This window comes from Peromyscus leucopus, chromosome 5, assembly GCF_004664715.2.
Source record: "Peromyscus leucopus breed LL Stock chromosome 5, UCI_PerLeu_2.1, whole genome shotgun sequence".
In the NCBI taxonomy this organism is placed as follows: Eukaryota; Metazoa; Chordata; class Mammalia; order Rodentia; family Cricetidae; genus Peromyscus; species Peromyscus leucopus.
In genome coordinates this window covers 115,953,064-115,975,984 of record NC_051067.1, presented here as the reverse complement: position 1 = coordinate 115,975,984, position 22,921 = coordinate 115,953,064, and the positions used below count along the sequence as shown (strand labels likewise).

The 22,921-nt window shown below is 41.6% G+C and overlaps 1 non-coding gene across 1 annotated transcript; it reads left to right on the top strand.

The window, feature by feature from the left end:
* The first annotated feature begins 21,902 nt into the window (after window positions 1-21,902).
* On the top strand, window positions 21,903-22,061 carry LOC114693500. The gene has a single exon (XR_003734561.1). It is a non-coding gene; the product is annotated as a U1 spliceosomal RNA (small nuclear RNA).
* Window positions 22,062-22,921: the final 860 nt, after the last annotated feature.

The window sequence follows — 22,921 nt, the reverse complement described above, 5'->3', positions numbered from 1 at the left end:
CCGCTGAGCTGTTTCCTTAGCCCACAGTGTGTTTTCTAAAACTACGACTATACTGTTCACATTGCGTTGCTTCAACAATTGTCACATCCTGTACAGTTTATTGTATAAATAACTTATCTTTGCCCCTTGCTCCACCTGCTTCCCACAGGTGGACTTGATTTCTCATCATTTTCCTGGATACCAGTTGCTTCTCATGATTCAAATACTTTCTCGCTCTCCCCATGTGAGGACTGAAGCTGGCCAGGTCCCTACTGTCCATGGAGAAATGTTGGAGACCAGGACTCACATTGCCTCTTGGACTCACTGTGACTCTAAGTCGGGCTAAGCAAAGATGGAAGTTGGAGACCACAGAATGGACTAACCACTCCCCCACTGACTTCTTGGAGGATCCATAGGACTGACTATTCTAATAGGTTAGTTTTACAAATGTAGAAAAGTCCATTTTGATTAATGGATGGTTCTTAGCTCCATGTCTAGGGTGGTCTACTGCTTTAGAAGGGTATGACAACTGGAATGTCAGATGGGGTTAGGGAAGAAAGCAATGAGGTCATCAGATGCCAGAAGGTGTCAGTGTGATCTCAGCCCAGGATTTTAGGGATCGACAAGGTTACTTGAAGTCTAAGGCCGCAACATCAAAAGGTTGGACATCCTGGAAGTACCTGTCATCTAGAGAGCCCATGTCAGCTCTTTCTCAGTCCACAACACATACACCTCCATAGTGGCAAACAAGTCCCAGAAAAGAACATGCCCACCTTAGATTTCCCATGATTAAGACCTACACGGGTCTTGGGAAGGCAGTTAGCTGTCTAGGAAAATGGGTGGGCAAGCCACTTTGCTGAGCCACATCTGTCCTTATGGGCTGGCACTCCTGCTCATCAGACACTTTTGCTAGAGTACTTTATGTGCCATTGAGAGAGAGAGAGAGAGAGAGAGAGAGAGAGAGAGGCCCTGAGCTCTCCCTTTCTAAGAATGAGGAAGCAGTTCATTATATTTTCACACTAATGAGATACAGAATAAATTTCTCTCAATGGTTTTTTTTTTTCTTAGACACTCTTGTTCACTCACTGCAGACAGTCCTGATACCATGTCGTGCTGATGAGTATAATAGAGAAGTGAGTGGGGAGAGGGTTTGGAGCCTGTGAGGATATGAAAAATGGCATCTCTGTTTTCTTCCTTAGCTTAAAAATGAAAATGTACTTTCTGCAAATATAGAAGATGACAGGAATGTGTGCATAGGTAATTATAAGAATTGGACTCTCGATTTGCCTAGGGAAATCAGCTGTTTCAAAGAAGGCAGAAAGAATTACAGTCTCTTCGAACTTTTCTTCTGTTGATCACCTTCTCATCGCTGGCAGTAAGTTTTGCCAATTTCCTTTTCTCAGGAACTTTATGCTCAAGTCTGAACTCTCTTCACAGTGTTCCTGTGGAGGTAGTGATTGTTCTTCCACAGAGAAAAGAACAACCAATTCTGTCTTCATTGCAGCCATTCAGCATGATCAAACAAGCATCCCACCATTTCTATACCACGTGACTCTAGACAGATCCCACCACCATCCAGGCTGGATCCTTCCCCTGCAGGTTGGAAATGATGGTGTTTACTTCACTGGACATTGGTGTATGAGTGGAAGGTTGTGAAGAATGCAAAACAGCTTGCCTGAGAAAGTCCCTGGCCAGTGACAGCACTTGGTAAATGATACTGTCCTTTTCTCAGAACAGAATGAAAATTGTAGTGATATTAACAATATTTCCTATCATTTATTTATGTTGTAATATGTGCCAGGGATCTAGTTTGCATAATCTTCTTGAAGCTTAAGGATAAACAAATGAGGTGGGCATGACACTGACTTTGAAAGTGATAAGTATGACTCCATTAGCTTAACTGTGACTACCAGAGCCATAAGTGGAAGCTAGATATATCTAACTTTCTAGTGGATTAATTCAAGCACAAAACCAGACTACCTCTTCTTGAACAGTAGTTTTATCATTATGCTACAAATAAGTGATTTGGGGGTGTTCTATAACTTGGGGGCTGTCTTAGTAACCTTTCTGTTGGCATGATAAAATACCTTGACCAAAACAGCCTAAGGGGAAAAAGGTTGATTTATTTCAGCTTACAGTTCCAGGGGATACAATCCATCATGGTGGGGAAGATACAGCATCAGTCAGGAGCAGGAGGCTGGCTGGCCATGTTACATATACAGTTAAGAAGTGGAGAATGAGCAGGAAGTGAAGCCAAGCTCTAAAGCTTCAAGGGCCTCCCTCAGTGACCCACTTCTTACAGCAGGGTCCACCTGCCATATGCTAACCATTCTACAATGTTCCAAAACAGTGGCACAAGCTGAGGATCAAGTGTTCACACACACAAGCCTGTGGGAGATATTTCATGGTCAAGCCACAACTGGGATAAAGTGTATGTACATGTTAGAAATTCTTCCCTCTCCTCACAAGGGGACCACTGCCTAATTCCTTGTCATTGCACTCCATAGCAGGTAGACAACTAGCTTTGGCCATAGCTAATTCCCCCAGTGAAGGCAGATGATAGAATCCTAGAGAGTCAGTTCCCTGGACCTCCTTTGTATTTCACCTGACCTCTCATTTACTGGTCATACAAACCCAGACACCCAAGGAAGGTTGGCAAATGCCCTCAAGAGCATCTACTTCTGTGTGACATAGAAGGCTGATAAACAAAGCCTTGGAGATGGTCCTTCTCCATGACACAAACACATATAGCTCCTTCTCTGTAGTCTGAGTCCACTCCTCTTCATTATTTGATCAATACATGCTGTGGGACAGTCTTTCTGTATGCTGTGAATGTGTGTTGCTCCCATTGGTTAATAAATAAAGCTGCTTTGGCCTATGGTAAGGCAGGATAAGAGCCAGACGGGAGATCCAAGCAAAGATACAGGGGGAAGAAAGGTAGGGTCTGAGGAGACCCTGTGAGCCATTGCTTGGGAAACAAGATGTAATGGAACTCAGGTAAAGCCATGACATACGTGGTGATACATAGATGAATAGAAATAGGTTTATTTAAGTTGAGTGAGCTAGTTAGCAAGAAGCCTGAGCCACAGACCAAACAGTTTGTAATTAATATAAACCTCTGTGTGTTTATTTGGGACTGAGAAGCTGTGGGACATAGGAAAAATACTGACTACAAATACACAGTAGTGCTCCCTGATACAGAATGCACTATGAACCATTTCTTTGAGTCTGTTAATTCCTCCTAGGATCACTTGTGAAGGGAGCTGGGGATTTTCATGGTCAAGACAAGATACAAGAGGAATAAAATTAGTCTCTAATTAAGAGGATAAACATTAAAATCACATATCCCAGATGATTATATACATGAGATATGTGTGAAATATGTTCATGTAAGGAGTGTGCTGTTATATTATAAGAGTGAAGCATAAAGTCCTGGAGTGTAAGCTGAGTTGAGAGATAAATTAGCTTCCTTTGGGGTAACCTTTTGGCTTATCATGAAGCATATTGAAAATCCTACAGTTATGCAAGTAAGAAATCTGAAATGAGTCTTAAGGACCTAAAATCAATCAAGATGTAGGTAGAGCTGGGATCCTCTTGACTGCTCTAAGGAAAAACCCACTTCCTTGTCTTCTTCAGTTTCTAGACCGTGCTGTAAGTCTTAGCTCCTGGCTCCTGGCCAGTCATTGCACTGCCCAGACTCTGATTCTGTCATGGACATCCTCCTCTCTCTTGCCTCCTTGTGTCCTCAATAAGGACCACTGTGAGTCCATGGGGGAGACTAAATCATCCAGGATAATTTCCTCATCTTGCCATCCTTAGCTTAGTCACACCAGCAAACTCTGTTTTCCTACCCACAAGTTTCAGTCTCTGTGTATAAATATCCGTAGGGAGGCCACTATTGTTTCTATTGCATGGAGTGAAAGAAGAGTTGGAGAGAAGTCACAAAAAAAAAAAAAAGATCATATCTGGAAGGCATGGAGGAAATTCAGTGGTAAGCATGTGGAAGTTAGGGGCAGCTAGGATATATCCACAGAATGTGCATTATAGAAAGGCCTGGGGGTCAGATAAGATTTGGTATGCTGGACCTAAAGGGACATTGGGTGAGTTATCCTCGGGAATAGGTAGACTCAACTGGTGCTGTCTAATGTATAAAATACCCGACTTTGCTGAGAGGACTGGGGAGGAAGGATGTAGGCAGGAAAGGGGTGGGCTTTCACTTCACAGAGATGACTGATGGTTCCTGGGATCAAATTTGAAATAGCAAAAATGGATTCTTGGAAATTGCTGCAATAAGAGGGAAAAGATGGTGGTGGCTAGCACCAGTGTGGTGAAATCAGATCCACAAGATGCTTAAGAGGTGGGGCTCACTGAGTTCTCTGCATGCTTCATTGGTAGAGGATTGAGAGATTTAAGGGTGACTTCTAGACTCTCGGTACGAACATCTCGATGTTCACAGAAATACCTACACAGAGACAGGTAGCTTTAAAGGGGTAGAGGGTGTGTGGGTCAAGAACAGTTAATGGGCTAAGTTTCAGCTCTATCTTGAGTTGTAATTCATGTAAGCTGTTGAATAGACATACTGATATAGTGTAAAAGTCTAGGATGAACCTCTTTTGGAGAGATTTATTCAAGTAGGCAGGTACTGTGTAAATGTGATTTGGAACCAAACTTCTACTTAAATCTTACTTTTTTACACCAACTCTTCATTAGCCTGGATCAAGCAACATAAATCCTCAGAGTCTTCATTTCTCCATCTCAAAATGAGTAGTGAAATGTTGTGCCATGTTGGGATGATAAATTGTTTCGAGGGCCAAATTAAAAAGAAAAGGTTGTCTGCAGCCATCCTACCCTGAACATACTTGGTCTCAGATGGTAAGCAATGCCCACAGTAGTTAGCATTTGGATGGGAGATCAACTGGTAGTACTAGCTGCTGTAGAATTAAATGTAAAAATTTTAAAAAGTTTAAATTCTTTATACCTATTAAATGTTTGTTGAATGTTATGCTTATGTTTTAAAAATAGGAATTATTATTAGTATACCCAAATTAAAAGGGGACACATCATTATTGGTTGCAAAATTATTTTGTCCCACTTTCTCCTTATGTGACTAAATAATTCCATCTTCCACATATTTTTTGAGATTCCGTGTTCTAATCATTTAATCATTTCTAGGAATGGAGGGCTAATCCTGGATAGAACTGCCAGGAGAGTCGGAGTGTTCAGAGTCATTCATGAGGTAGAGGAGGGCCAAAACCTGTTTGCTATGGAGCTGGTGGAGACCAGGAAGATTTGCCAAGAAGCCATGTTGTTTATGTGCATCTCCCACCTGCCTTGCATGATGGGTTTTTTTTTTTTTTTTTTTCATTTTGTAGATAGGAAGCAGATTTCAAAGAATTTAGACTAAAATTTGAATCCATGGGCTCACATATCTATCCTTTGCTAGAGTCCACTCTAGTGATTAGTATAGCTTCACATTGTTTTGTTTTAACTTTAACTACAAGATATTTTTAAAAATCCCATGCACCGAATCTTTTTCTTTCCTGAGAAAGAAAGCAAATGGGATGCGTTACTCTGTATCCTGGATAGACTAGAGAGAGCGGGCCTCACTGTGCAGCAGGACTTGAAGCAGAGGCAGATGGAGAGCTTGACTAAGTACCTTCCAGAGGAGAGTTCAAGTCATAGCAAAACTTATGAGTCAGTGGAGTAGGAAGCGGGATGTGAGAGTGCCAGCGCCCCACCCCCAATTCTTTCATTGTATATAGTCATTGTTCATGATATTGTGACACAGGGAAATCTTCACATAAATATATATTGAGCATACTCCCCAGCTCCCTACTTTCACCTTTCTCCCCTGTCCCCTTTCCATTAGCTGCTTTGTTTGTTTGTTTGTTTCCAGGAAGGAGCAGTTTTAGGATACCCATTGGTCTTGTGGCAGAATTGTGCTAGGGAGTGGGGCAGCCATAGAGTGTATGGCCTGGGCTTACTGGCTGCATCCAGAAGCCTCCTATGGACAGGAGGAGTGAGACTTCGATGCCTTTTCCCCTGGAGGTGCTCATCCCACTGACTCTGTTAGAAGAATCTGACTGTCTGGCACTCACTGGTGATTTTCCTGAGCCCTCCATGCTAGAGAGCATCTCTCTGATAAATGGAAACATTTCTGCAGTTGTTGATTTTGTACTCCGAAGCTTCTGTAAGATATAGTTATGTATTCCTTAAACCGAACTAAATGATTCCTTCCAATGTCATTTCTGTTATATAAAAAAAAAAGAAGAAGAAGAAAGAGAAAGAAAGAAAAAGAGATTCAGAAATGGCAATGACTCCCTTTGGCAGCATTTCAGATGCAGAGAAAATCCATAGGAGCAATTAATGTGCATTCTGCAGTCTGAGGGGCACTTTCACATCCTCCTTCCTACTCCACTGACTCATAATTTTTGCTATGACTTGAACTCTCCTCTGGAAGGTACTTAGTCAAGCTCTCCATCTGTCTCTACTTAAGTCCTGTTGCACAGTGAGGCCCATGCTCTCTAGTCCATCCAGGATACAGAATAATGCATCCCATTTGCTTTCTTTCTCCATAAAGAAAAAGATTCACTGCATGGAATTTTTTTTAAAAAAAACATCTAGTAGACATGTGCATTATCTGGGACGCATGCCCTTTGTAGTAATCTGGCTTCTTCCTTGTTCACTTCAGGTTCTCCTAATGTCTTATACCTTGACATGGTTCCTGAGGTGACATTTTGCTGTCTAGATGTAAGATAAGATCCAGACACTCGCTTTGCATCTGAGTGGAAGTTGTTACTGCAGCCTTTGCAGCTCAGGAAGGCGTAGGAGAAGAATTCATCTTTGCATGATTTATTCCTAAAGCCTATTGTAAAAAAAAAATGCTCCTGATAATTTCAAGTTCATATCAGATTTTCTGCCATTCAGAGAAAGGACAATTTGGGTAAATAAGTGCTCATTAAAATTTATTTAAAGGGAATATTTTCCATTAGGGTGTTTCATTATTTAAGAAGAAAATAGAAGCCTATGCAAGTACTATATAATGCTCACACAAACATGGCATTTCAGATAAATTACATTTAGATAAAGATAAACGTGTTTGGGTTTGGAAGACCAATTGATTCTGGTGGATACTGTAGTTGCATAATTATAAGCCAGGTTGAAAGAAATTGTTAAAAACAAGGATGAGCCCGAAGCAATCCACCAGCCAGACTTGAGAAAATTATCCCACACTGCTCTAATTGCTTTTCTTTTTGCAACTGTAGTATGGAGTTTTGCTCCATACTGTGGAGAGGGTCTGACTGCATTGTTATGAACATGTCGATGGCTAAGGTAGTTGTGGTTAAATATGGAGGGATTGAAAGCCTGAAGGATACAAGCTGTGCCTCAAGGCTCCACATCCCATCATGTTTAAGGGAATGGAAAGAGGATTTGGCTACAAGTATGCAACTATGCAGTATTGGTACCCAAACATTGCTCTAAGGGGTTACATTTTTTTCACCTACATGTTCTCCTTGCAAACTATTTCACACAGCAAATTCTGAAGATGCTCATTTTTATCTCAAAGTTCTTTCCTCAGATATGCTGAATGTCTTCTCTCTCCAAGTCTCTTCACTGAGAAGAGAGTCCATAGGCTTCCTCATGTTACCTGAATATGTGTTCTACACATAGGTTCAGGGTTACACCCTCTGTTTTCCTTTATCTCCTACAGTTCTTTGGAAATCTAGCATATTTCATGAATTTTTACTCATTTTACCTCTCAGGATGCATGTGGCTGGCTATTTTTACCTTGATTCTCAAAAGTCTCTGTCCTTTCTTACTTCCCAGCCTTTGCATTTGTTACCTACTGAGCCAGCCTAGGCATGAGAATAGCCCTGGTAGAGAGAACGCTGCCAACTCATTTATAGGCATAGACATTGGTCAAAGGAGGCTATTAATGTCTAGAGTTCCAATTTCATAATTGAAAAGACAAACATGAAGACTACCTTACAGGGAATGTTGATGTTAAAATGGGATAATGAGAGCTAAAGAAATGGCTCAGTGATTAAGAGCACTTGTTGCTTTTATGGAGGACCTGGGTTTGGTTCTCAGCACCCACATGATGGCCTTCAAAAGTCTATAACTCCAGTTTTAGAGGATCAGACACCCTAACCTGACCCCTGAGGGCACCAGAAGTGCACAACATAGTATACATGCACACATACAGGCAAAACAATCACTCACAAAATAAACAAATATAAATTTTTAAATGAGATTATAATAGATAATGGAAGTATGTTTCCATTGATTTGACAAACATGGATTCTGCAGGTTCTGTGTGCTGCAGACTAGAGTATTTTCTGGTCCTTGATGTCATTATGCTCCAAGGCTGCAGGTAGAATGAGATTAACAGTCAGAAACCAGAGTGACACCATCAAACCCTTCAATGTTTCCTTTATTCAATGCATTTAATGGAATGTTTACTTCTCCAGTATTCAGCTGTGCATATGATCAGCATTTATTTACATTTCTAAGTGGGTGATGTGCCAAGGTTTTGAGCAATTGAATGACAAGAGTTAAATCAGGCTCTTGTTTCACACAAAGAAGAGCTTAGGGAAGGCTTTTATCTGTATGTCACTAGGCATGCGGTAGGCTCAAGCTTCACCTATCCTATTCATGGAGTGGTGGCCAGAATGCTTAAGATGTGAAGGATTTGCTCACCCACCTGAAATGTACAGTTGGCGAAAAAAAATGGTATTATTTTCTCTCATCTTATTTTACAAATTAACTAACAGCTGGGTAACTCAAATAAGGCCTATCAGTTAAAAAGTGTTTTAGTTCTCTTAAATCACTTTTAAATCTACTTCTTTTAAATCACTCTTCTGTTTTTTAGACTTGAGGATTAAACCTAGGACTCTATATATGTCATGGAAAGAACTCTAGTACAGGGTTTTGCTCTTTGCTTTTAAAGATCTTCATTTTAAAATCTGTGTTTATGTTAATATATACACACACACATATGTAAATGCATGCATGTGTGTGTGTGTACAAGTGTACCCATGTCTGTGCAGACACCAGAAGGTGTCAGATCCCACGGAGCTGGAATTACAGGAGGCTGTGAAACCCCTCTCCCTCCACTCATTGTGGGCACTAGAAACCAAACTGGGCTCCTCTTCAAAGTGTTCTTGCTGCTGAGTAATCTCTCCAGCCCAAGCCTTCACTCTGAGAAATTTTTTTTGTGGGAGTCTGTCAGAGTCCAGCTCTGACCTGTTCCCACCTATCGAAAGGATTCTTGGGTGGAGGAGAGAGGAATGAGGGAATATTAGGTAGAAAGATAGAAAGAGACAACAAGAAAGACAGAGACACAAGATAGCTTTGGGATGGACCTGGGTCAATACCCAGTCACCCAGAGATTTATTCAAAAGGGCTTTTTATAATATGCCAAGGGGAGAGGCAAAAGACCTCCTCCTTGCAAGATCAAAGCACACCGTACAGCCAAGTGTAGACCTTTCCAAACACCTGGTAACAACGCCCATGACCAAATCATTCCATTATGCAGCCCTGCTGGGTAAAGTAAGCCCAGATTCTCTGACCCTGAGTGAGGTTTCACCAAGAAGCCTCTGTAGGCCACCACAATTCTTTATATATTTATTTCTGCAGGTCCATAGTAGCTGTTATTAACTGTCTTTGATTCTTCAGGAAAACAAATTGATAGTGATATGTAGATATAAACTTTTCAGAAAAATCATCACAAAGAAAAATAAAGAGGAATTGAAATATCTAATTACCCCAAAGTAACTCTGGGAAATCCAAAGCTATTGGTCCAATGCTTCTGCTTGATCATTCGTGGTCCTATGACAGAAGCTTGGTGATTCTTGCATTTGTATATTGCCACTGTGGTGGCTAATCTTGGTTGTGTCAACTTGCCTTTCTAGAATCAACTAAAGCCCAAGATGCCAGGCACTCCGGTGAGGGAGATTTTTGATTATATTCTTTGAGGCAGGAAGACCCACCCTAAATGTGGGCAGCACCCTCTGGTGGTAGCTCAGATAGAAGGACACAGAAGGAGAAGGAAACTTGGCATTGGCCTGCTTGCCTGAACTTTCACTGGCAATTCCATCTACCCTTTTACTGCGGCATTCCTTCAACAACCTCTTTGCTATTTCAAAATAGGATGAAGACCAGAAGTTCTCCAGGAATCCTCCAGGGCTTCAGGGCCAGATTGAAACTGCTGAGACATTGGGTCTTGTGGACTGAACAATTACTGGATTCTAGACCTCTCCAGTATGAGACAGCCATCGTTGGATTACCCAGGCCTGTAAGCTGATCTAACAAAGCCCCATATAGTCTTTCTATTGGCTTGGTTCCTTTTGAGAACACTGACTAATACAGCCACCTTCCTATAAACTTGGGTCTGCATTCTTGTGCTCTTGCACAGAATTCAGATTGAGGAAACAAGAGGGAAACTCTAGAATTTTCCTATAAGATAGTTAAGTGGCACATTTCTCTCCTGATGCCTTAGGGCATCTTCAGATACCTATATTTTCTGGTTTATGTACTGGTATATGTTTAGTTTTAAATTTTCAAACCTTAACTTTAAGACTCAGCATGGGCTTTATCCTCACATGAGCTGCTCATTAAAGTCAAGCATTATTTACTTTATTCCTGGGAGGTTGTTATGTTTAATTCTACTGCAGAATTTGACATTCATCCTTGGTAAGATTCAGAGTAGTTCCATTCATTGTGAATGCAGACAGGGTAGGGAACGGGAGAGAAACAAGACAAGTAGGTGCATGCTCTCATTTGTAACAAGTTTTATTTCTCTTCAATCTGAGTTTTTAAAAATGCACCTTTGATTTTTTTTAAATGGTTAGGAAAAGAAATATAGGCGCTTAATGATAGAGCATAGGTTTAATATGTGTGAGGCCCCAGATTCAAGGTCTAGCCCCCTCGAGCCCCTTGAAAAAAAAAGTCAAAAAAGAAAAAGAAAAAGAAAGAAAATACAAATACCCAAAGAAAAATGGGACACTATTGCCCACAGAATTATGGAGGAAGTCCTGGTAGGTGTAGCAAACTTCATAGCTATCAGTGATCATTTCCTGGATGTGGAATCACACATGATTTAGGCTGATTAAAGAACAGCACACTTATTCATAGAGGCCAGGAATGAAGAAAAATGACTATTTGTTTGAAAGCATGATTACTGCTTTTTGAAATGTATGAACTGCCAGGTCATTTAGTTGAGATCCTGTAAAGTGAATTCCACATTGGTAATAACATGTGTGTTTGACTAAAAATTGAACTAAAGGCTACTAAAATAATCTGCCATCAGGACTTCACTTATAGCAAAATGATCTATTGGAATTTTAAACTGTCACTCAGGCAAAAGTCGCTGTTATTTTTTTCTTTTAGATTTTTTTCTTTTATTTTTTAAAAAAATTATGGAAATGTGTGTCTGTTTAAGTCTGTGTGTGTGAATGCAGATTCTTTCTAAGCCAGAAGAGGGCGTCAGATTCCCTGGAGCTAGCTGGAGTGGTAAACCACCTAATGTGGGTACTGGGAACCAAAGTCAGGTCTTCTGCAAGTGTAGTATGAGAGCTTACCTTCTGAGGCATCTTCCCATTACTTTTAGGGGGGAAAATACTATGATGAAGTCTTATCCATAACACTCTAAGAATTTAGGAGTTGTAAATTCAAGAAAAAGTGTCTAATGGTGATAAAACAGCTGATAACAAAAAGCTGGCAAACAAGGACTTTAGAAAGCTGCATAATATTTGACAATAAAACAAAATAAATATAAAACAGAAAATTCCAGTGAGAAATTATGATCTTAATAAATGAAATCAAGATCAAATGACTGTCCTAAAAATAACAAAACACAGTATTTGAAATAAGAAACTCAGATAAAGGAAATGACTTCAGAATGGACACAATAAAAAAGATTAGTAAATGCAGAGAACTTCAGAGTAGATATTAAAGTGTGTGAAGAATTGAGGAATAATGAACAAAGAGAAATACAGCCTCCCATGTGATCAGAAAAACCGAGGGGGAATGTAGAATGTATGCATAACTGGAAACCTAAAGAACACGGGAAAACCCAGAAATCATATTTGAAAAAAAAATTAAAAGCCAGGACTCCAAATCCAATGGCAGATGTTGTTTTACTGATCAAGTACCTCAGTGAGGTCTGGAGAGATGGCCCATTGGCTAAGAGTACTTGTTCTTCTAGAGGACCTGGGTTAGACTCCTACCACCCACAGGACAGCTCACAGCTGTCTCTAACTCCAGTTCCTGGGGCTCTGATGCCCTCTTCTGGCCTCTGTGGGCATTAGGCACATATGTGGTGCACAGCTATGTATGCAGGCAAAACACCCATACACATAAAAATAGCTAAATAAAAACAAAACCAAAATAAAAAGAACCCCAATGAATACTGACTTAAATAATTCCATAGAACACCATTCCCCAGCACATTATGTTTACCACTAAACTCCAAACACAAAAAATATCTCAAAAGTCTAACAAGAAAAGAAAGGCCACTTTGAAGAGAGCAAGGATAAAACTGACAACTAACTTTCTAAACAGTCTGGAAACAAGAAAATGAATGGAATATTTATAGGACCAAAAATAAAAACATCCCACAAACTGACAGTGCTATTTTACAAAATAATGTCCAAAAATGAAAAACAAATGGAGACATTTCTTACTACAAAATAATGAGAATTTAGCACTAATATATTAATCTTCTCCATAGGAAGTACTAACAGGAGTTCCATTGGCTTAAAGGAAGTAATCTTCGTTGGAAATGTGGGCATGTGGAAAAGAATAAACAGCCCATTAACAAGAAGATAGGGAAAAAATACAGATTTTTAGCAACTGGAGGACTAGATTCACAGAGAAAATAACAGCAACAGCTTAAAGCTATTAGATAAGTGGATTTAAACTTTTGGTGGCTACAGCACAGTTCAGGAGATGGAGTAAGTTTAGGTTTGCCTCAGTGAATACAAGCACAACAATTCAGAGAAGACTAGAGGCTGAATGTGTTAAAACTTAAGTGGAGGTTGATGGAAAGGAGCTGCCATGAGATTACCCTGAAGGGAAGACTTATCAGGGTAAGTGCTGAAGGAGGAGAACAGGTGTTCAGGTCCTCAGCATTGTGATGCTACAATTCTCATGGTAATGGCGTAGTGTGCATTTTGATGTCACAAGGGAACACTGTACAGTCAACAAGGCGCATTGTGATGTTGTAAAACACAGTGACATCACAATGGGGCATTGCATCACAATGAAATCTGTAGCTTCAACGGATAATGTGATGTTACAGCAGTGCATTGTAATGTTACAATAAGATATTTGTAATAATAAAACATTTTTGTATAGTACTGGGGTATTGTGATGACACAACCTGGAAAAATAGGGTATGCTGACATCACAATGAGGACTGTGACATCACAATTTAGCACTGTTATTGTAAAATGGAACACTGTAATGATTAAGTTGACCATTTGATATAACAATTCAGCCTTGTGATGCCATAATTCAGCATTGTTATATCACAATGAAGCATTATTATGTCACAATGGCCATAATGGTGTCACAATTTAGCAGTATGATGTCAAAACAGCATCACGATGCCACAGTGGTACCCCACTTGTGATAAGTCAGTAGGACATTGTCATGGTATTGTGAAACTTTGCAATGCTACAGTGAATATTGTGATGAATCAATGTAGCAGTTTGGTATCACAATGGGACATTGCTATGAAGGAACATGATGCTTTCACTATGGTGTATTGTGTTGTCTTAATGTGGTACCATAATGGGGCATTGTTACATCAAGTGGAGACTGTGGTATCGCATTGCTCAGAGACATAGCCACCATGTAGAAGATGATGGTGTCTCTAAAGGGAAGAGGGAACTTTCCATTCAAATCCTGAGGACAAGGGGATTTCTGACTCTTACAGGCCTTTGGAGGGTTGAATAATCTTCATACCACATGATCTAGCATAGCCAGGTCTACAGGCCAAAGAGCATGGAGGCACTAGGTGGGACCATAAACTTAATCTTGTAGATGCAAGGGGGGAAGTTCTGCAGCACAACATACTCTCTTTACAACTCTGCTGCAGAGAGAGAGAGAGAGAGAGAGAGAGAGAGAGAGAGAGAGAGAGAGAGAGAGAGAGAGAGAGAGAGAATTTCTGCATGAGAGAGCTGCAGGATGGCATGGCCTGATTTCTGGAGAGGAAAGAGAGGCAGCTAGAGGGCCTATGACCTAGCAGAAAGGCTATAAAATAAGTGAAAATATATATACATAGTGAAGTCAAAACCCTCTGGGAGGGAAGAGTAAACAGCTGTCTTTTTGTTGTGGGAGGTGCCTTGAGATGTCCCAGGGATCTGGAAGGCTTTGTTCGGATATTTGCTTTGGTTTCTTACTCTGACTTTTTATTTTTCAACTTGCATTTCAGTTTGGGATAACTTCTTTTCAGCTCACCATGTCTACTACACAGGGTCTTCTGATGAGCATATCAGAACTTAATCTCTGACTTTCCCCTTATAGAATGGGCATCTGACACTTCTTCTTTTCTCTGATGCTGATTTCATGCCCTTTCTACTACAGATTTTAATTAATCAGTATAACATGTAACAAAGTAGCATATGTGTATAATAAATTAGTATATATATTTATTTTTATCTTCTTAATTATTTATCTGCTATCTGTACAATTAATTTATCTTTGAACATCATTCTTTCATTTGTTTATGTGTTGGGTAAGGTCTTATTACTATATAGCCCAGGCTGGCCTTGAATACATGGTTCCTCTGCTTTCTAAGACTGGAATTATAAGTATGTGTCCCCATGACTGACACTGAGTCCCCTCCCTTTCCTCCTCCCTCCCCTCTCTTCCTTTTCCTTCTAACCTCTTTCTTCCTGTCTTGGTGTCCAGTGTCAAGAACACAAACTTATCCCCTCCAGACATGTTAGGTAGAAACTCCGACACTGATCTATATCCTCAACTCAGACTCATTTGTTCCATGACAGAATTTCCTTTTAGTTTAGTTTTTTTTTTGGGGTGGGGTGGGGAGGGGCATGACACCTTACTTTCTATACAAAGGCAAACATCATGTTAAGGACAGTAAAAGCCAAATAGACGGGCATGAATCTGGAAATGGGTATACTTATTTGTTGTGGTTAGTCTTCATTGTCATCCTGACTGGATCAGAACCAGCATGAAACACAACCTCTGACTCTGCCCATGAGAGTTCTGACCACAGGGTTCTGTCTGTGAAAGTTCTGGTCTCAAGGGTGCTGTGGGATAATGCTTTTGTACACTGGTTTAATAATATGCTGATTGGCCAGTAGCCAGGCAGGAAGTATAGGTAGAACAAACAGAGGAGGAGAATTCTGGGAAGAAGAAGGGCTGAGTCAGGAGTCACCAGCCAGACACAGAAGAGGCAAGATGACAAGGCAGAACTCAGGAAAGGTACCAAGCCACGTGGCTAAACGTAGATAAAAATTATGGGTTAATTTAAGTGTAAGAGCTAATTAGTAATAAGCCTGAGCTAATGACTGACTGGTTATAATTAATATAAGCCTCTGTGTGTTTACTTGGGGATGCGAGTGGGAGAGATTTGTCCTGACTGCAGGCCAGACAGGACACAGGAAAACTTCCAACTACACAAGGGCTCTGTCCATGAGGGCTCTGTCCACAAGGGCTCTGTCCATGAGGGCTCTGCAACAGAAACTGAACTGAAGATGAAAACCTTGTCCTGAGTGTGGGTGGTACCATTGCATGGGCATTCTTCTCTCTTTTCTTGTGTCCAGCTCCCTCCTGCTCCTGCTGCTCTGCCTCCCTTGCCATGATGGACTACACCCTTAAACTTCAATCCTTCCTCAAGGGGCTTTTGTCAGGTAACTGTGGCAACAACAGCAAGGGGGAAAAAAAAAGAAGACACTCTTTTTCTGGTAGACTTTTATTAAGGGGCCAGGGGTCTGCCCGGTCAGCAATTGAGCTGGGTATGCATTTTGCTTTTCCTGTGACTAGTTTCCATTGGTGATCGGCCTTGAATTCTCCCAGATTTACCTGTGATTAGGGTGGAGGTGGGTTGTTTTTAGGACTTTTCTTACCCTCCTCATTTCACTGTCCATGTTAGGCTTTGTTAGTGAGTCAGAACTACAAAGACAATTATTTTATGGTGATTAACACTCACTAGCCTGGCTGGAGTCCTGAAGGGACTCTCTAGTTTCCATTTCAAACTTTAACCTTAGGCTGCTACTCTGGATCTCAGTGTTGGTTTATTTAGTTGTAAGAGCATGGGTTTCTGCTTCCTGATGTGGGTCTTCCTTTTCTAGCTGTGCTGGATCCTTGCCTGTGTTCTGGGCTTGATGGTTTTAGCTGCTGCTCTTCCAAGAGTCTGAGAAGTTTGTCCTCTAGGGGAGGAGATTTGGGGGCTGATGTTGGTTGACATCAGGATTCAGAGTACACTTGCAGTGTGGTTCCAGGTTTTTAAGTCCCTGGGTAATTTATAGAGACACGCAGCAGCTGTAGCACACTCTGGGACAGTCCTTGATTGCTGGGCAGCAGGGAGGAGGGGAGGGGATTCAGGGAAGGAATATGGGTGTAGGTGTATGACTCCAAGGATGTAGAGAGAAGAGGTGTTGTAGTTTGAATGAAAATGCCCTCTGTAGACTCAGGTTTGAACATTGGGTACCTATTTGGAGGTTTCGGAACCTTTGGGAGGTGGGGTCTTACAGGAAGAAGTATGTCACTGGGGATGGGCTTCAAGTGTTTATAGCGCCATCCCACCTATACTTCACTCTTTCTGTTTTGTGCTTGTACTTCAAGACTTGAATTCTCAGTTTCCTGCTCCAGGCACCTGATGTCATGCCTCTGTACCATGATGGACTCTAGCCCTCTGGAATCAACTCTTTCTTCTGTGAGTTTCCTTGGTCATGGCACTTTATCACAATCTAGTTGTGATATGTTGGTAGCCCTCAGGTGTCCTGTGAACTTTCCTGAGGTAAATGAGCATGATGCTTTTCATTTTCTTGGAATCTAGGCACCTGGGGAGTCTGTTAGGGTGTTAGATATTTACAGACAGGCTCTGCAGGAGGGTTGCCGTTTTTTTTATTGAAGAAAGAGACTACTGCAGGTGAGTGTGCTCAGAGAAGTGATGGGATCTGGACTATGATACCTCCAGAATGCCTTTCTGTATGATCTTGACCCTCACTTACTCACTTGTGCGACTTGCATGCCTTGAAGAAGTGAGTTCTTTGCTCAATGCAAATTCCTGTCTTTATCAAGCCACCTTCTTATTGTAGACTTTGGTGAAGAAAAAGATTTTTGGCCAACCTTATGATGGAGTTAATTGTCCTGGTTTAAACTTCTGTGTGACCAGCCCTGTGCAGTTTTAAATGTCAACTTGACACAACCTAGAGTCACCTGGGAATAGGCTTAATGAAGAAGTCTCTAGATTATGTTGAGGATTGTCATGATTGCTAGTAGATATAGGAAGACACACCTGCTACTTCAAGGGCTGGGCCCTGAACTGTATAAAAGGGAAATGAGAAGTGGTGGCCAAGTATAGTCAGAAAGCCAGCCAGCCAGCCAGCCGGCAAGCCAGCCTGCAAGTGAGCATGTGTTTATTCTTCCCTGCTCTTGACTGTGTGTGATATGATGAGCTGCTTCAGTTCCTGTCTTGGCTTTCCTAAATGATAGACTATAACTTGGAATTGTAATCCAAATGAACGTCTTTCTTCCCTGGGTTGCTTATTGTCAGGATGTTTCATCACAGCAATGGAAAGGAAACAGCGTTGGGAGAAGCCCCAATGCTAGTCAAGCCTGGGTTTAAATGGTTACTTCTTGGGGATGGGAATGGGACAAAGGGCATAGTCCCATGCTTTTGATAAATCCTTGAGACAGTGTACTCATTTCATGATTTATCAAATTTTACACTCTTTCAGAGTGAATGTGGAGTTCTTCAGGTTCTCTTGTGGAACTTGGTAATCTGTGGGTCTATTTGGAGCAGAGTCTTCCCCAAACCTTGACAGACACATTCGCTTGTATTCATCAGTAAGTTACTCTGACACAACCCACATTGGCTGAACTATAACTGGATTTTTCTGGGGAAGTATTTTTTGTAAGATTTATCTTGAGGTCTAAACTTACTATAAATTTATTATAAGTGCTTTTTAAAAAGTTTGAGCCGGGCAGTGGTGGCGCACGCCTTTAATCCCAGCACTTGGGAGGCAGAGACAGGTGGATCTCTGTGAGTTCGAGGGCAGCCTGGGCTACAGAGTGAGTTCCAGGACAGCTACACAGAGAAACCCTGTCTCAAAAAACCAAAAAAAAAAAAAAAAAGAAAAAAAAGAAAAAAAAAGTCTGAAGGGGAGGGTACAGATCACAGGGGATGAAAACTTCCTTTTGTCATAGTGGCAAACTTGGCTGCTTATGTGATACCCAGTACTCTGAAGTTCTTTTGTTTATTTCTTTTTGTTTCTAAATACAGATTTGTTCAGTTGTATACATTCTTTCTTTGGTCATCAAATTCTTCATATTCACTGTTGTATATGAACAAACGTCTGGTCACCCCAGATTGGGTATCAACAATAGACCAAAGTAATGATTCTACCCAGGTTTCAACCTGGTGAACCAGTGAGTTTGCTGGAGTTACTTACGGGAGCTTGGGGGAGAGCCTCCTCGAAGAAACAGCTCATCAGGTCATCATTGCTGAGTTCTACCCCACTGTACACGATGAGTGCATGGAAGCAGCATCATGAAGCTCTACATTCAGTTCATTTCCCATTTCCTGTCGTCTGTAACATTTCCAGAGATCGCTTGCTGGTGAGGAGTGTAAAACTGTGACCTGAGAATCTACCTGCTGGTTTGCAGTAGCTCTGCCCCTCTCACAGATTCTGACAGGAATACCATGGTGACATTGTCTATGGATTCTGAGTCAGACAGTTTGTGATGCCACGCCCACCCGGGAAGTGAGTTAGCATCAAAGGGGTATCGGTATTATTGATACCCACACCTCCCACTCCCCACCCCTTCCCTGTCTCCTGCTGGGAACCAGAGAGCCTGACTGCAGGTTCTTGCTGTGAACCTCCCACGTTCCAAAAGGGCAGAAGAAGAGGCTCCCTCCTCGCCACATGGGCTCTGATTCTCTTCACAGACCCCACCATGCTGTCTGAACCATTCTCCTCAGAGCCTCTGCCATACTTTTGCCCTCTATCTGTCTGTCTGTCTATGGCCTTAATAGCTGTTCTAACGAATCCTCTAGCCCCCAGCAATCCGTCCCAGCATCCTCTTGAGCCACTACCTGGCCACATCAAAACCTAAGAGGGAGCTGACTGGCAGGAGGGAGAAATCGCTAGAATCTCGGGTGAGGATCCTGTAACCTTCTCATCTTCTCATCCCCTATTATAAAGTGTCAATAGCTCTATTACCATTGTCATATACATATACCACTCATTGTATCGCTCTACTTAGTTTATCGTCATGGTTACTGGTCCAGGGCTATCTCTAATCCAAAATGACCATATGATGATCATGTTACACCTAAAAGAAAAAGAGGGACTGTAATTATGTACAGAAATAAGTATGGGGAAAAATCACTGCCATAGAAAGGTGTGTGTTAGCTAAGTGTGTGTGTGTGTGTGTGTGTGTGTGTGTGTGTGTGTGTTGTGAGAGGGGTTGTATTTCTTTTTCCTTTGGTGAAAAATTTGTAACAGTAGGTCCCCCCCCCCCCGCAGCCTCCCCTTTTTATGCTGTTTTTTTCTGTTGTTGTTTTTTAAAAAAATCTTTGACAATGATTGTCTTCTTCTCACAACAGACTTCAGTTTTATAATCATAAGTGTGCACCACACAGACCTGGTTGTTGGGCCTTTATAACAACAGAGACAGAAGCAACCAGTGTGAATTGGAGCAGAGCAGTGAGAGAGAAAGCAGCCAGCTCCTTTCTGATGTAACGACCCTGAAGCACAGCTATGACAGGTGATAATGGAGTACTAAAGACAACTTTAAAAATGCACCAGAATCTGATTTAATTTTAATTAATTATCACTTTTGCTTCAAAAATACAAACATAATCTTAGTAGGAAATGCACACCTAATACAGAAGTCCTTAAACCCTAGATTGAATTATCCCTTCATCTCAGGCTCCAACTGGGTCCAGTCTCCCTCTTCTCAGAAGTAACTGTTGCTTGGAACACACAATTCCTCTTCCAGCTTTTTTGTCTTATACATCAAGGAATTTAAAAATAGATTTAGCAACCAACTTGAGGACAAATTGATTGGAGTTTGTGTGTGTGTGTATGTGTGTGTGTGTGTGTGTGTGTGTGTGTGTGTGAGAGAGAGAGAGAGAGAGAGAGAGAGAGAGAGAGAGAGAGAGAGAGAGAGAGAGAGAGAACCCACCAGAACAACAGGGGAGGAAGCTGGAGATGCTTGGCAGCTGCCAGGGAGAGGGAGCTGGATCAGAGAAAGAGAAAAAAACTGATGCTTTATGAAGCGGGGTCAAGCAAGCAAAACAGGACGAGCAGAGGCAGCCTGTCAGCAGCTGCCTGGAGTGTGGGGAGCAGGGTGGCAGGATGGAGTGCCAAGGGTATTAAGGCAAGCAGTCTTACGCTATTGGCTAGTATCCAAAAAGGAGAGATGGAGAGGGAAAGGAATTCAGGAAGCAGCAGGTTCAACACTGAGCATCTGTAAGTAACTGCATTGAGGGAGGAGCTCCTGGGATACATGAGTGCCTCAGTGAGGAGGTGGCTGCTGCTTCTCCTCCTGTCTTCAGATGTGTCATACTTTTCTCTACCTTCTGGTGACAGGCTGTTCTCTTGAGGTTTTCTCTTTATCAAAGGAGGGTTTGTCCGTGCCTGGGAGAGCTTCATCAAAAGGTATTATCAAGTGCCGACCAAGCCCTTTGTACAAACTATTTCGAATTCTAAGGAGGGGCACTGGTAATACTTCCCCCTTCACCTGGCACAGGTTTTCACTTACAGAACTGTGGGTGACCAGAGACCCAGGAGTTGGGGTCCGAAGCTGATTGTGTGTGGGGTGTTTATTCTCTCACCAGGGAACACCTCCTTACTTTTCATTTAAGTATTAATATACCTTCATGTTCATGTAGTTTGCTTTTACCAGATGAAATTCTGCTATAGTTTATGTCCTCAAAGCCATTTTCCCCTGGTTAATTTGAATACCTTTAGGCTGCCTTTTTAGGCCTGCACACATAGTGCTTCTTTGTGTGCACGTGGGAGAAAGAACACACCGAGAGTGAGTACTGGTGTGCAGGCGGGACCGACTCAGTGATACAGACTCCTACAGGAGGACTCTGCCTGTGTGAGTTTTGATTGATCCCACCCATTGCCGTCTACAGCAGCCCAGCCAGTACACTGTCACTGTTACTGGGATTATGTCCTGGGCTCCCTTTAATTCCCTGGTCCCTGTGGTCTCTATAGGAAGAATTCAGAGGTGACTGTACACAGAGTGTACCGTGTAATAGAAGACAGGCAGGGGTTATTATAATATAAAGTGGAGCTCTGTCAAGGGATGAGCGTGGACCATGACCAAAGGGACTATTACCAAGGGACACACTCTCAACAGGTGAGTATGGACAGTGGCCAGAAAGACCAGTGTGCTAGCCTGCATGTTTTGGTAGGCATTGTACTATTTCTAAAGTTACTAGAACAGACAGATTTCCTGAGGGGCGTTTTCTTGTTCAGGTGATTGACAGGTCCGTTTAGATTAACTCCTAAGGGAGAGGACAATGGTAAGTCTTTGTTCCTTACCTGAAAGCCGGGCCTAGATAGTTATCTTATGACCTTCTGTCAGTTCAGAATGTCATCTCTCTATCCCAGCCCAGAGATGTGACTTTGATATCATTCTTTTGGGCAGTGATCATGTAAGAGAACAGATTAAAAAGAACTTAGGGAAAAGAGAATAAAAATGAATTTATAATACCTGACGTGGGAGATATGATCATGAAAGTGGTGGTTTTTCCACAAGGAAAGCTCATCCATTGCACTCCAGACATGCTAACCCTTTGTGATTTCTCCAAATGTGCGGAACTCAATTACATCATTTGTGGAAGTAGGGGAACTGTGTGCCTCCTCTCACTTAAATCATGAATTTATAAAAACAGCCATGTTTTACCAGGAGGATGGGGCTCAGCAGAGCCCAGCTATCCTGCCTTCCTCCCTTTTGTCTATCTAATCTGTAACTATTCTTTCATGTAGCATTTTAAATATTAAGAGGGGACACCATGACACCCCCTTTCTTTATTCTTTTTATATGTCTTCACCTGCAAAATTAGTGTATTAGCAGTGCCACAGGAGGTGAGACCAGAAATGATTTTCAAAAAAAGATAGAGCATGCCCTCCATATTGCTGATCTAAGAACATGTTGGGGAGGGGGAAATCACTCCCAAGCTCAGCTATCTCCCACCCTCGCCCCCTGAAGGCCCTGAAACCATTTTCCTTTAGAAAATGGAGATTTTTTTTTTTTTGAGATGGAGAGTCTTCACCTCATTTCCTGAATTCTTGAATAAAATCATGTTCTCTAATGTCTGGTCTCTGGTTTGTTTTGGTAGAGATCAGGGGTAGTAGACTAGGACCTGGTAACAGTCAAGGCCCTGAAATCTCCGTTCTTGGCTTTATACAGTGTTAACTATGAAGAAGAGGTCCAAGCACTGTGATTTCAAGTCTGTTCATGTCAAACCAGTGACCTAATCCCAAAGCACAAGAAAGATAGACATTATATATTTTCCAGAAAATAGAAAAAAGTAAACTAGTAAGTGGTTTGGGGGAAGGCATCAGATTTTACATGTGCATACCCTTTGACATAGCAGTTCTGCTTCCAGAAACTGATCCTACAGAAGTAATTACACAGATAGACAAAGATATATCATAAGGAAGGCAGATACAGCATTACTTACAATCTTGAGGAATTGGAGACCACTAAATGTCTGGCAAAA